The sequence below is a fragment of the Balaenoptera physalus genome (genome assembly GCF_965194825.1).
Source record: "Balaenoptera physalus genome assembly, chromosome: 4".
Lineage (NCBI taxonomy): Eukaryota > Metazoa > Chordata > Mammalia > Artiodactyla > Balaenopteridae > Balaenoptera > Balaenoptera physalus.
In genome coordinates, this window is record NC_138891.1 from 116,451,455 (window position 1) to 116,465,516 (window position 14,062).

General features: G+C 38.6%; 1 long non-coding RNA gene across 1 annotated transcript in view; it reads left to right on the forward strand.

The window, feature by feature from the left end:
* Nucleotides 1–11,077: 11,077 nt before the first annotated feature.
* LOC309660164 overlaps nucleotides 11,078–14,062 on the forward strand; it is a 122,344-nt gene continuing 119,359 nt past the window's right edge. The window contains exon 1 of the long non-coding RNA XR_014263225.1: nucleotides 11,078–12,375. This is a non-coding gene — a long non-coding RNA (uncharacterized lncRNA). The remainder of the gene's footprint in view (nucleotides 12,376–14,062) is intronic.

The window sequence follows — 14,062 nt, forward strand, 5'->3', positions numbered from 1 at the left end:
GAGCAGTAATGAAAATATGCTATGTTTCTTACTCCCTTCTTCCCTCTCTCCCCTTTCCTTTTTTCCTCCTTCTTTCTTTCCATCTTTTTAAAGGACATAACTAGCTTTCTTGCTTGCTTTCTTCCTTCCTTCCTTCCCTTCTTTTGCCTCACACTGTGCAACCTGTGGGATCCTAGTTTCCTGACCAGGGATCAAATCAGGGCCCTCCGCAGTGAAATTGCGAAGTCCCAACGTCTGGACTGCCAGGGAATTCCCTAAAATCATTTATTTATGATTTAGTTTACTCACTTATTCAACATTCATTATGTGTCAGGTAGTATGAAAGGTGCTCAAGTAAAATGCTGAAGAAAACACAAATCTAAGCTGTGTCCAAAACAATGAATAGAAACTCTTAAAAGTAAAGTGAGGGAGGGGTAGGAAGGAGTCATCATCTAGGACAATGAGCTCAGTCACAGTTTGATGCCACCTGTAAGATAATGGAAAACAGACATTGGTATTGTCCCCAGGTCCTGGCACAGAGCTCCTGAAACCCTTGTAATTTACTGGGTGATAGGACTGTCTTTTGTTCTAATGAGGCAACTCTGGGGAGGCTCCTGGGTGGCTCTTGGAGGAGGGCTGGTTACTGGAAAGACCAAGCCATGATTAGAAGCTTGGCATTTTTTGCCCCATCCCCTACTGTCTTGAGAAGGGAGAAGGGCTGAAAATGGCGATAATGATCAATCACACCATCCTCGTGAAGACTCCATAAAAATCTCCAAAATATGAGGTTCCAAGAACTTCCGGGTTGGTGGACACATGGAGGTACCAGGAAGAATGACATGTCCGAACAGGGTATGAATGCTCCTCACCCTTTCCTATATGCCTTGCCCTTGCCCTGTGCATCTCTTCCATCTGCATGTTCATCTATATCTTTTATCATATCCTTTTATAATAAACTGGTAAGCATAAATAAATGTTTCCCTGAATTCTGTGAGCTACGCTAGCAAAGTAATCAAACCCAAGGATGGTGTCTTTGGAACCTACAATCTATAGCTGGTTGGTAGGAAGGCCAGGTGACAACCTGGGCTTGAGACTAGTGTCTGAAGTGGGGATGGAGCAGTCTAATGGGACTAAACCCTTAGCCTGTGGAATCTGATGCTATCTCTAGGTAGATAGTGTCAGAATTGAATTAAATAGTGGGAAACCCAGCTGGTGTTGCAGAAAATTGCTTGGTGTGAAGAAAAACCTCCACATATTTGTTGACCAGAAGTGAGGTGTTTTGTGTGAGTAGCAAAGGAGACTCACAGGGAAGAAACACACAGAAGGAGAAAAACTGAGTCTTTCCCATTACATCACCCCCATTACATGACAGGCTATCGGGAGTTCATGTTCTCTCAGCTAGAGTGTGGGGAATTATACAAATCTGGAGGATATAATTTATCTTTGCTGCAGCATATGAACAGGGGTTATCTATGGAAATGTGTCATGTTTCTGAGCAGTGTCTATTCTATCCTTGGTAATACAAAAAATAAAAATAAAAGAGATGAGAACCACAGTTCTAGACAGAGGAGAAATGTGTGTTTAAAAGGTTGGGTTGTCTTAAATTTTCCCTTCGGCAGCCAACAGAGGTGAAGCACTTATGTACCACCGATGTTCTCTTGAACCTCTACTTCAATGTTTATACAAGTGAAGTGGAAATGACCTTTGAGAAACCACCCAGGACATATCCTGACTTCAGTAAGCACTATTCTTAAACTCTTTCAGCAATTTAACAGTCAATTCCATTTTTTAACCACATCTAAGGAGAGGGATTGTCTAAAATCCAATAGTAGCCTTTTCCACTTGTAGTACAAAGAATTTCTTGCAACCTCCTTATTACTATCTTTAATCGTATAACTTCACCCACACTCTGATTTCTTTCCTTTTAATCTCAGTGTGAATAGAGAACAGAAGATCAATCACTTTCTCTAGAAGCTCCAATTGGAACAATCATAGTTAGGTTAATATTCTGTATCAATTTTGCAATATGGAAAGGACTTGCATATAAGCATTGGTTTTGATATTCTGTATACAGGTGAAGTGTGAAATATACAAAAGAAATGAAATATATCAGGTAAATAAATATATACCAAAGAAACTAAATAGATCCTACGATTGCATGAAAATTTGGAAACACTGGCCTTTCCAAAAAGGTAGGGAGAGTGCAAGCATTGGTTTTTGTTTTTGTTTTTTTTTCCCTGGGGTCGCTCTGGGCGCCTGACGGACCCTCCTCAGGGACCCGCCTGCCCCACACCGCCCGGCCCTGCCAGGCCCTCCGCACCAGGTTCCCCACCCGCAACCTTACCTGCGGGCTCCAGAATCCCCAGGGCTTCCAGAGGATGCTCGGGCCACCGACAGGGACCTCGGGGCAGCAGTGAGGGGGGCACGCAACCCCCCATTCAGCTCCTGTCCTCCTGTGCCAGGGGCTCCCCCGGGGTACGAGCATGGTGGTTTTCCCTTGGAGCCCCCTGGCTTGGTACGTCTGAGAAGATGCCTGCCATGAGGCTGTTCACTTGCTTCCTGCAGCTCCTGGCTGGGCTGGTGCTGCCTGCTGTGCCCCCCCAGGTAAGACCCCCACCCCCCAGCCTGGCTTCCCTGATCTTCCTACCCCCAGCACTGGGAACAGGGGGCTCTGAAATCACAGACCCACTCCCGGGAGCAGCACCTCCAAGGATGTCCACACACTTCCCAGGAGCCAGGCTGGACCGCAAGCATTGGTTTTTAGGTCATACAAAAGATAGGTGTGCTTGTTACATTCATGGACTGATCAATGTATTGATTCATTTACTGAGTATTATATGCTCATTCAACCATAGCGTATTGAGTGTATATATGAGCTAGAAAATGTACTATGTGTTAGTGATACAAAAGATGGATAAACCATGACTATACTTTCAAAATTTCACAGTCAATTGGGAGACTTTGATTTAAATAAATTTCTGTTGTATAAACCACAGTCTGGGGCTTTGCTGGTGGCGCAGTGGTTGAGAATCTGCCTGCCAATGCAGGGGACACGGGTTCGAGCCCTGGTCTGGGAAGATCCCACATGCCGCGGAGCAACTGGGCCCGTGAGCCACAACTGCTGAGCCTGAGCGTCTGGAGCCTGTGCTCCGCAACAAGGGAGGCCGTGATAGTGAGAGGCCTGTGCACCGCGATGAAGAGTGGCCCCCGCTTGCCGCAACTGGAGAGAGCCCGTGCACAGCAACAAAGACGCAGCCAAAAATAAATAAATAAATAAATGCATTAAAATAAATAAATAAAAGGGCCAATTATATAAACCCAACACTAAAATTTAAAACAAACAACATCTCAATATAGTCTTGCTAGTGATTAAAAAAAATACATCCAAGAACATGAAAGCTTGAAATGTAATAAGGGCCCAAATGAGTTAGTGGTGGCTGGCATAAAAATCTGGCAGGCATTCTATTTACAATTTGTAGTAAAACTGTCACACATTGAATTTATAAAGGCATTTGTCTTAGAAAAATAAAACTATTTGTCAAGGGCAAGTTAATAACCTCTACAGTTCATTTGAATATATGGACAAAGAGATAGTTCGACCAATAGAGCATTCTGAGAAGTGTACTGGGAAATGTATAGGATTCTGTGACAATGGAAACATCACTCAAAAAGATTCTATGCTATAAATTAACAGCAGAAATACTTTCTACATTATCTGAAATACAATCAAGATTATTAACAATCAACCCAAAGAATATGCTCACAGAGAAAATTGCATTCATATGTTCCATTTTGGGAAACAATTAAAAATATTTCAATTTAAGTATCAGAGGAACATGGAGATTTTTTAAATACCCAATTGAATGCACAGTTATTTCCTAAAAATGGTAATAGGAACATACATATTGATAACCACCTTAAATGTAAATGGATTAAATGCTCCAATGAAAAGACACAGGCTTGCTGAATGGATACAAGAACAAGACCCATATATATGCTGTCTACAAGAGACCCACTTCAGACCTAGGGACACATACAGACTGAAAGTGAGGGGATGAAAAAAGATATTCCATGCAAATGGAAATCAAAAGAAAGCTGATGTAGAAATACTCATATCGGAAAAACTAGACTTTAAAATAAACAATGTTACAAGAGACAAGGAAGGACACTACGTAATGATCAAGGGATCAATCCAAAAAAAGATATAACAATTATAAATATATATGCACCCAACATAAGGAGCACCTCAATATATAAGGCAACTGCTAACAGCTATAAAAGAGGAAATCAAAAGTAACACAAGAATAGTGGGGGACTTTAACACCTCACTTACACAGATGGACAGATCATCCAAACAGAAAATTAATAAGGAAACACAAGTTTTTAAATGATACAACAGACCAGATAGATTTAATTGATATTTATAGGACATTGTATCCAAAACCAGCAGATTACACTTTCTTCTCAAGTGCACACGGAACATTCTCCAGGATAGATCACATCTTGGGTCACAAATCAAGCCTCAGTAAATTTAAGAAAATTGAAATCATATCAAGCATCTTTTCTGACCACAATGCTATGAGGTTAGAAATGAATTACAGGGAAAAAAACATACAAAACACAAACACATGGAGGCTAAACAATATGTTACTAAATAACCAAGAGGTCACTGAAGAAATCAAAGAGGAAATCAAAAAATACCTAGAGACAAATGGCAATGAAAACACAATGATCCAAAACCTATGGGATGCAGCAAAAGCAGTTCTAAGATGGAAGTTTAGAGCAATACAATCCTACCTCAAGAAACTACAAACATCTCAAATAAACAACCTAAACTTACACCTAAAGAAACTAAAGAAAGAGGAACAAACAAAACCCAAAGTTAGTAGAAGGAAAGAAATCATAAAATCAAAGCAGAAATAAACGAAATAGAAACAAAGAAGACAATAGCAAAGATCAATAAAACTAAAAGCTGGTTCTTTGAGAAGATAAACAACATTGATAAACCATTAGCCAGACTCATCAAGAAAAAGAGGGAGTGGACTCAAATCAATAAAATTTGAAATGAAAAAGGAGAACTTACAACAGACACTGCAGAAATACAAAGCATCCAAAGAGACTACAACAGGCAACTCTATGCCAAAAAAATGGACAACCTGGAAGAAATGGACAAATTCTTAGAAAGGTGTAAACTTCCAAGACTGAACCAGGAAGAAATAGAAAATATGAAAAGACCAATCACAAGTAATGAAATTGAAACTGTGATTAAAAATCTTCCAACAAACAAAAGTCCAGGACCTGATGGCTTCACAGGTGAATTCTATCAAACATTTAGAGAAGAGCTAACACCCATCCTTCTCAAACTCTTCCAAAAAATTGCAGAGGAAGGAACACTCCCAAACTCATTCTATGAGGCCACCATCACCCTGATACCAAAACCAGACAAAGACACTACAAAAAAAGAAAATTACAGACCAATATCACTAATGAGTATAGATGCAAAAATCCTCAACAAAACACTAGCACACAGAATCCAACAACACACTAAAAGGATCATACACCATGATCAAGCGGGATTCATCCCAGGGATGCAAGGATTCTTCAATATACGCAAATCAATCAATGTGATACACCATATTAACAAACTGAAGAATAAAAACCACATGATCATCTCAATAGATGCAGAAAAAGCTTTTGACAATATTCAACACCCATTTATGATAAAAACTCTCCAGAAAGTGGGCATAGAGGGAACCTATCTCAACATAATAAAGGCCATATACGACAAACCCACAGCAAACATCATTCTCAATGGTGAAAAACTGAAAGCATTTCCCCTAAGATCAGGAACAAGACAAGGATGTCCACTCTCACCACTATTACTCAACATAGTTTTGGAAGTCCTAGCCACGGCAATCAGAGAAGAAAAACAAATAAAAGGAAACCAAATTGGAAAAAAAGAAGTAAAACTCACTGTTTGCAGATGACATGATACTATACATAGAGAATCCTAAAGATGCCACCAGAAAACTACTAGAGCTAATCAATGAATTTGGTAAAGGTGCAAGATACAAAATTAACGCACAGAAATCTCTTGCATTCCTATACACTAATGATGAAAAATCTGGAAGAAAAATTAAGGAAACACTCCAATTTACCATTGCAAAAAAAATAATAAAATACCTAGGAATACACCTACCTAGGGAGACAAAAGACCTGTATGCAGAAAACTGTAAGACACTGCTGAAAGAAATTAAAGGTGATACAAACAGATGGAGAGATATACCATGTTCTTGGATTGGAAGAATCAATACTGTGAAAATGACTATACTACCCAAAGCAATCTACAGATTCAATGCAATCCCTATCAAACTACCACTGGCATTTTTCACAGAACTAGAACAAGAAGTTTCACAATTTGTATGGAAACACAAAAGACCTGAAATAGCCAAAGCAGTCTTTTTTTGTTTGTTTGTTTTTTTCATTTTGTAACTTATTTCTTTATTGATTTCCTCTATATTTGAGATACTGTTATCATACTTTCCCTTATGTCTTTTTAAATTTTAATTTAATTTTATTTTTTTTTTATACAGCAGGTCCTTATTAGTCATCAATTTTATACACATCAGTGTATACATGTCAATCCCAATCTCCCAATTCATCACACCACCACCCACAGCACCCCGCCGCTCTCCCCCCTTGGTGTTCGTACGTTTGTTCTCTACATCTGTGTCTCAATTTCTGCCCTGCAAACAGGTTCATCTGTACCATTTTTCTAGGTTCCACATATGTGCATTAATATATGATACCTGTTTTTCTCTTTCTGCCTTACTTCACACTCTGCCTTACTTTACTCTGTATGACAGTCTCTAGATCCATCCACGTCTCAACAAATGACCCAATTTCGTTCCTTTTTATGGCTGAGTAATATTCCATTGTATATATGTACCACAACTTCTTTATCCATTTCTCTGTCCTTGAGCATTTAGGTTGCTTCCATGACCTGGCTACTGTAAATAGTGTTGCAGTGAACACTGGGGTGCATGTGTCTTTTTGAATTATGGTTTTCTCTGGATATATGCCCCATAGTGGGATTGCTCAGTCGTATGGTAATTCTATTTTTAGCTTTTTAACGAACCTCCGTATTGTTCTCCATAGTGACTGTATCAATTTACATTCCCACCAACAGTGCACGAGGGTTCCCTTTTCTCCACACCCTCTCCAGCATTTGTTGTTTGTAGATTTTCTGATGATACCCATTCTAACTGGTGTGAGGTGATACCTCATTGTAGTTTTGATTTGCATTTCTCTAATACTTAGTGATGTTGAGCAGCTTTTCATGTGCTTCTTGGCCATCTGTATGTCTTCTTTGGAGAAGAGAGTGGTGTTAGAGAGTGTTCTAATTTCATTCTTGTACATATAGTGCCAAAGCGGTCTTGAGGGAAAAAAACGGAGCTGGAGGAATCAGACTCCCTGACTTCGGACAATATCACAAAGCTACAGTAATCAAGACAATATGGTAGTGGCACAAAAACAGAAATATAGATCAATGGAACAGGATAGAAAACCCAGAGGTAAACCCACACACCTATGGTCAACTAATCTATGACAAAGGAGGCAAGGGTATATAATGGAGAAAAGACAGTCTCTTCAATAAGTGGTGCTGGGAAAACTGCACAGCTACCTGTAAAAGAATGAAATTAGAACACTCCCTAACACCATACACAAAAATAAACTCAAAATGGATTAGAGACCTGAATGTAAGACCGGACACTATAAAACACTTAGAGGAAAACACAGGAAGAACACTCTTTGACATAAATCACAGCAAGATCTTTTTTGGTCCACCTCCTAGAGTAATGGAAATAAAAAAAGAAATAAACAAATGGGACCTAATGAAACTTAAAAGCTTTTGCAAAGCAAAGGAAACTACAAACAAGACAAAAAGACAACCCTCAGAATGGGAGAAAATATTTGCAAACAAATCAAGGACAAAGGATTAATCTCCACAACAGCTCATGCAGCTCAATATTAAAAAAACAAACAACCCAATCCAAAAATGGGCAGAAGATCTAAATAGACATTTCTCCAGAGAAGACATACAGATGGCCAAGAAGCACATGAAAAGCTGCTCAACATCACTAATTATTAGAGAAATGCAAATCAAAACTACAATGAGGTATCATCTCACACCGGTTAGAATGGGCATCATCAGAAAATCTACAAACAACAAATGCTGGAGAGGGTGTGGAGAAAAGGGAACCCTCTTGCACTGTTGGTGGGAATGTAAACTGATACAGCTACTATAGAGAACAGTATGGAGGTTCCTTAAAAATCTTAAAACAGAATTACCATACGACCCAGTAATCCCACTTTGGGGCATGTACCCAGAGAAAACCATAATTCAAAAAGACACATGTACCCCAATGTTCAGTGCAGCACTACTTACAATAGCCAGTACATGGAAGCAACTTAAGTGCCCATCGATAGACGAATGAGTAAAGAAGTTGTGGTACAAATATACAATGGAATATTACTCAGCCATAAAAAGGAACGAAATGGAGTCATTTGTAGAGACGTGGATGGATCTAGAGACTGTCATACAGAGTGATGTAAGTCAGAAAGAGAAAAACAAATATCGTATATTAACACATATATGTGGAGCCTAGTACAGATGAGCTGGTTTGCAGGGCAGAAATTGAGACACAGATGTAGAGAACAAACGTATGGACACCAAGGGGGGTAAGGGGCGGGGGGGTTGGTGGTGGGATGAATTGGGAGATTGGGATTTACATATATACACTAATATGTATAAAATGGATAACTAATAAGAACATGCTGTATAAAAAAATTTAAAAAAAAAGAATGTATTGAATTCTTTTATGCAAAGAACACTTCATTTGGCACTGCCTGGTTCAAATTCTAAATCTGATACTTCTTTGCTGGGAAAATGAGAGAACAGTGCCTCCATTTTCTCTTCTGTACAATGGGACTCATAATAGTATTTACCTCACAGGAATACTGTGAAGCTTAAATGAGCTATTAAATGTACAACACTTTGCAGGTGCTCAAAATATGGAAAGTATACAATAAATAGTAGCTATTGCTATTATCATCATAGTCATTAAAATTAATAAATATCCCAGGCCTTTGAATAACTTAAGTATATTTGAAGCAAGGGATGAATAAATATATATAAAATAAAATATTCCACAGCGCAACAGAAATAAATATTTTATCACAAGCTGATATTTAAGGGTTTATAGACATGAAGTAGATCATTTAGGGAAAACTGAGGAAATCTAAATGAAGATGATGTGTTTTGTACTCGATCCTGAAAGAGAACATTGTCTTTTACTGATAGAATGTCGGTAATGAGGACCAGTTGAAGGGCGTGGTTCAAGCAAAGGCCCCAAAGCAGATAAAACACTTGGGGACTTGTTTGCCTTAAGACCTCACCTTGAGTGAGAAATGAGGCTGTGTAGCACCAGCGCGAGAATTCAGAGATAAGTTCACAACTGCCTGCAAGAAAATACAGCATTTTGGAAAATAATTTATTTTCTTTAAATAGAATACTTGCCTCGTATTTCATCCCAAGATGGTGTTTGCTCCCCTAGAATAGAGGATTTTATGGGTGGAACTTGCATGGGGAGTAATCTCTACAGAAAAGACACTAAAGGGTCATTTTGCAGGGCAAGTAAGGTAAGAACAAATGTGGTCAACATTCTAGATTTTTAAGCTAGAGATCAGAGCTCTCATGAAAAGGAAGAGCCACTGAAATCATTCTTGAGGCACTGAGAAGGGTAGAGAAAGGACTAGAAAGAGACAGGAGCATTAAAATCTATTCCAGGTCTGGCCATACCTTGCCCTGTAACAACAGGCCAGTTAACACACCATCTTTAGGTTTCAGTTTTCACCTCTGAAAATGAAGAAAATATTTGAATAATATATCTTTCGTTGTGAGTTTATTACTATATTATCTCGTTTTGAGTGACAAGAGAACATAGCAGAAGAGAGCTTGGAACTAAAACTCTAACTGCACCCATTTCATGGGAGAGAGACTTCAAAAGTCATAATTTTAATTCCTGTATTATTTTAAAAATCAAGGGATTGCCAACTAAAGTATGTCACTTGCTATCTGCCTCTACAAGGATGAAGTCACTAGCCACTGCAGTCAATGATCTTCAACACACCCTAAAAGTAGTTCAGGGTGGAGATCAGGAATGAGGCACTCTGTGCTCTTGGAAAAACTGGCAAAACAAGCCTTCAGATAGTTAGATGTTTTCAGGAGAAAAATTTTTGAGCCCAATTTCTTATATCTTCTCATACCTAGAAAAGCACTAAAAATGTTAACACAGACATCTGCTCCTTGTGACTGGCAGCAACCTTCTCGTAGGTAGCAGCTACATTTTACGAAGATGCGTGCTTGATTGCACATACCTCCTTTACAAAATCATATATATACTCACCACCCCCTTACCTCTTTGGAGCAGTTTCTCAGAGTTATCTGAGAGGATGTCTCCCAAGCTATAGTCCTCAGTAAGCCCCCAATAAAACTGAAATCACAACTCTCACACTGTGCTTGTGTGTTTTAGTTGACAGGATACACATTTTAACTGATTCATGTTAAGTTCTGTAGACAAGGACTATAAAGTTAGAACTAGAATTATGGGGCAAAGTACACAGATGAAAAGCTACAAAACATTTATATTGTGTTACAGGAGGATAGAAGACCAGCAGGACAAAACAAGTGGAAAGATAATACATACAGTTTTAAAAGCTACCATTGGGCTTCCCTGGTGGCGCAGTGGTTAGGAATCCGCCTGCCAATGCAGGGGACACGGGTTCGTGCCCCGGTCTGGGAAGATCCCACATGCCGCGGAGCAGCTACGCCCGTGAGCCGCAACTACTGAGCCTGCGCGTCTGGAGCCTGTGCTCCGCAACAAGAGAGGCCGCGACAGTGAGAGGCCCACGCACCGCGATGAAGAGTGGCCCCCGCTTGCCGCAACTGGAGAAAGCCCTTGCACAGAAACGAAGACCCAACACAGCCAATAAATAAATAAATAAATAAATAAATAAAAAGGAAAAAAAAAAAAGCTACCATTATGTAATACTAATTTGGAATTATGACTGTTGCTAATACATCAGTTCTTTCTAATCTACAAAGTACTTTATTATATATTATCCCATTTTATTATCACAACAAGCCTGTAAAATCAAAACTTATCAAATGAAATTTTTCATTTCTTGCTCAAATTCATGAAACCTAGATCTTTGGAATTCCAATCTGGTAGCCCTCCTTAAAGGTAATCAGCAACCACTGTAGGCTGACATGTGCTGTGATTGAACAGTATTTGTTGATGATTTTTGCAGTAATGTCAAGTTTGCACAGAAAGGGGAGAAGAAGGAAGCTTACTGTTGCAATTATGTAGTAACCAAGAGATCAGTGCTTAAAGAGGGCTGGGAATGTGAAACTGCACGGATGACTGAAAAACACCGTTCAAGAAGTTCCTTGGGTCCTGGTGCACGTGACCCAGGGCATGTTGAATTTGGCCTGCAGAGATATAGCTTGTGAAATGTGGCTGCTGCTGCTTTGATGTTAACTTTGAATTAGTTGCCAACACTTAATAGCCAAGAGATTTTGCATAAAAGTTTGAATGTCCAACTTCTTAAATTTTTAGGAGATCTGGCACCAATTTGAGGAAGTATGCAGTAGCTATGTTCTCTCGAGTATGATAGCTCCCTAGTTTGTCCAAAGCTCTGATTTCTCCCTCTTGTTCCTTTCTTTTTCTTTTTTTAAAACCATTTTATAGAGCCTCTAGTTAATAGTACTGAAGTGTGTACTTAAAATTTACTAAGAGGGTGTATCTTAAGCCTTATTAAAATTATCAATAAATAAAGAGGGCAGGAGGAAACTTTTGGAGATGATGGACACGTTTACAGCATAGACTGTGGTGATAGTTTATGACAGGGGTCCCCAACCCCGGACTGGTCCACGGCCTGTTAGGAAGCGGGCCACACAGCAGGAGGTGAGTGGCGGGTGAGCGAGCGAACCTTCATCTGTATTTACAGCTTCTCCCCATTGCTTGCCTTACCGCCTGAGCTCCGCCTCCTGTCAGATCAGCAGTGGCATTCTCATAACCCTACTGTGAACTGCACATGCGAGGGAGCTAGGTTGCGTGCTTCTTATGAGAATCTAATGCCTGATGATCTGAGCTGGAGCCGAGGCGGTGATGCTAGAGCTGGGGAGGGGCTGCAAATACAGATTATCATTAGCAGAGAGGTTTGACTGCACAGAGACCATAACAAATCAATTGCTTGCAGACTCATATCAAAACCCTATCAGTGAGTGGCAAGTGAAAACAAGCTCTGGGATCCCACTGATTCTGCATTATGGTGAGTTGTATAAATACTTCATTATATATTACAATGTAATAATAATAGAAATAAAGCGCACAACAAATGTAATGTGCTTGAATCATCCCGAAAACATCCTCTCAACCCCGGTCCGTGGAAAAACTGTCTTCCACGAAACTGGTCCCTGGTGCAGAAAAGGTTAGGGACTGCTGGTTTATGATGTAGATTTATCTCCAGATGCATCAAGTTGTATACATTAAATGTTCAGCTTTTTGTATGTCAGTCCCACCTATGTTTCTCAAAGTTGATCTCCTTCATACGGTGCTGTTACCTTTCTGATGCCTGGGGACTTCAGAGTTTGCAAGACTTGGTTTAAGAGCCTGAGGTTCTTGAAGACCATAAGTGAGTTTTTTACCCTTTGCTGTCATAATTGTTTAAAAATATTACATGTGGGAGAAGATTAGAAAAGCTCCCATCCAGCCTTAGAGGCAACCCCAAGTATATAAACAGGACAAGAAAAGGTTATAAAATAGAAAGTAAAGGGGCAGTCACAAAAATAAAAACTCAGTGTTCTCCTACCAAAACCAGACATTCAACTATGTCAGAGTCAGTAAAAACAATCTTTTCCATTTTATGCCCTTTGTTATTTTGCTTGTCCAGAAAAACAAGATATCTCTTCTTTAAAAAAGTAGAAAGTTCACTGAAATTCAAAAAGTTTTCATATGCCATCAACATTTTGGCATTATCTCAGAGTAAGTCACTAATTCAATGAATTGAAGGGAGAAGAAAAGCAAAGCTAGTTAAATTTTATTCAAGTCACCAAATGTTCATATTCTTTCACAAATACTAAATTATAACATTTAATATATATTAAGTGTTGTGATCTTAACTCTTAAATACAGTAGTTCCATTCACTGTAGTATAAAACATAATAAAATGCATCTATGAGTAGTAAACACAAAGGAATCCCATTTGCCACAGGTCTGATGATTAAAAGGAGATGAAGATTCCCCTCCCATATGACAGGCTTCTAAATGTGACAACAGGTTTGTGCTGCATAAAAAGCCAGCTGAATAAAAATAATTTCTAAAATTATCTTTAGATTTCAAAGAGTCATGTTATATATTTCCTCCAATAATAGTAGTTAACATGGATCCAAAAGAAAACTACCTTTCCTATAAAATAGTGTCATACCTTCTCCCTTACCAATTCTATAATGGTCTTTCTCAACTACTACCTATCACATCTATAAAATATAAACTAAACAGTATACCAAAGACTGCATTATTCAATAGAATATATCAATTTAACCATATACGAAAAATATATTCTAATACATACAACCAACTGAAAAAAATACACACATAATATTTTTTTCTACTATGAGATGAGAACTTATTTAACATAAAGACAAACAGAACAATTAAAATATTTTTAGGTTCATTTTAATTTTATATTGTTTCATGTTAAAATATTTTTGCTACTTTAATTTTATTTTTTTATTAAATTTTATTGGAGTATAAATGCTTTACAATGTTGTATTAGTTTCTACTGTACAGCAAAGTGAATCAGCTATACGTATACATATATCCCCTCTTTTTTGGATTTCCTTCCCATTTAGGCCACCACAGAGCACTGAGTAGAGTTCTCTGAGCTATACAGTAGATTCTCATTAGTTACCTATTTTATACATGTATCAATACCATATATTTGTCAATCCCAAACT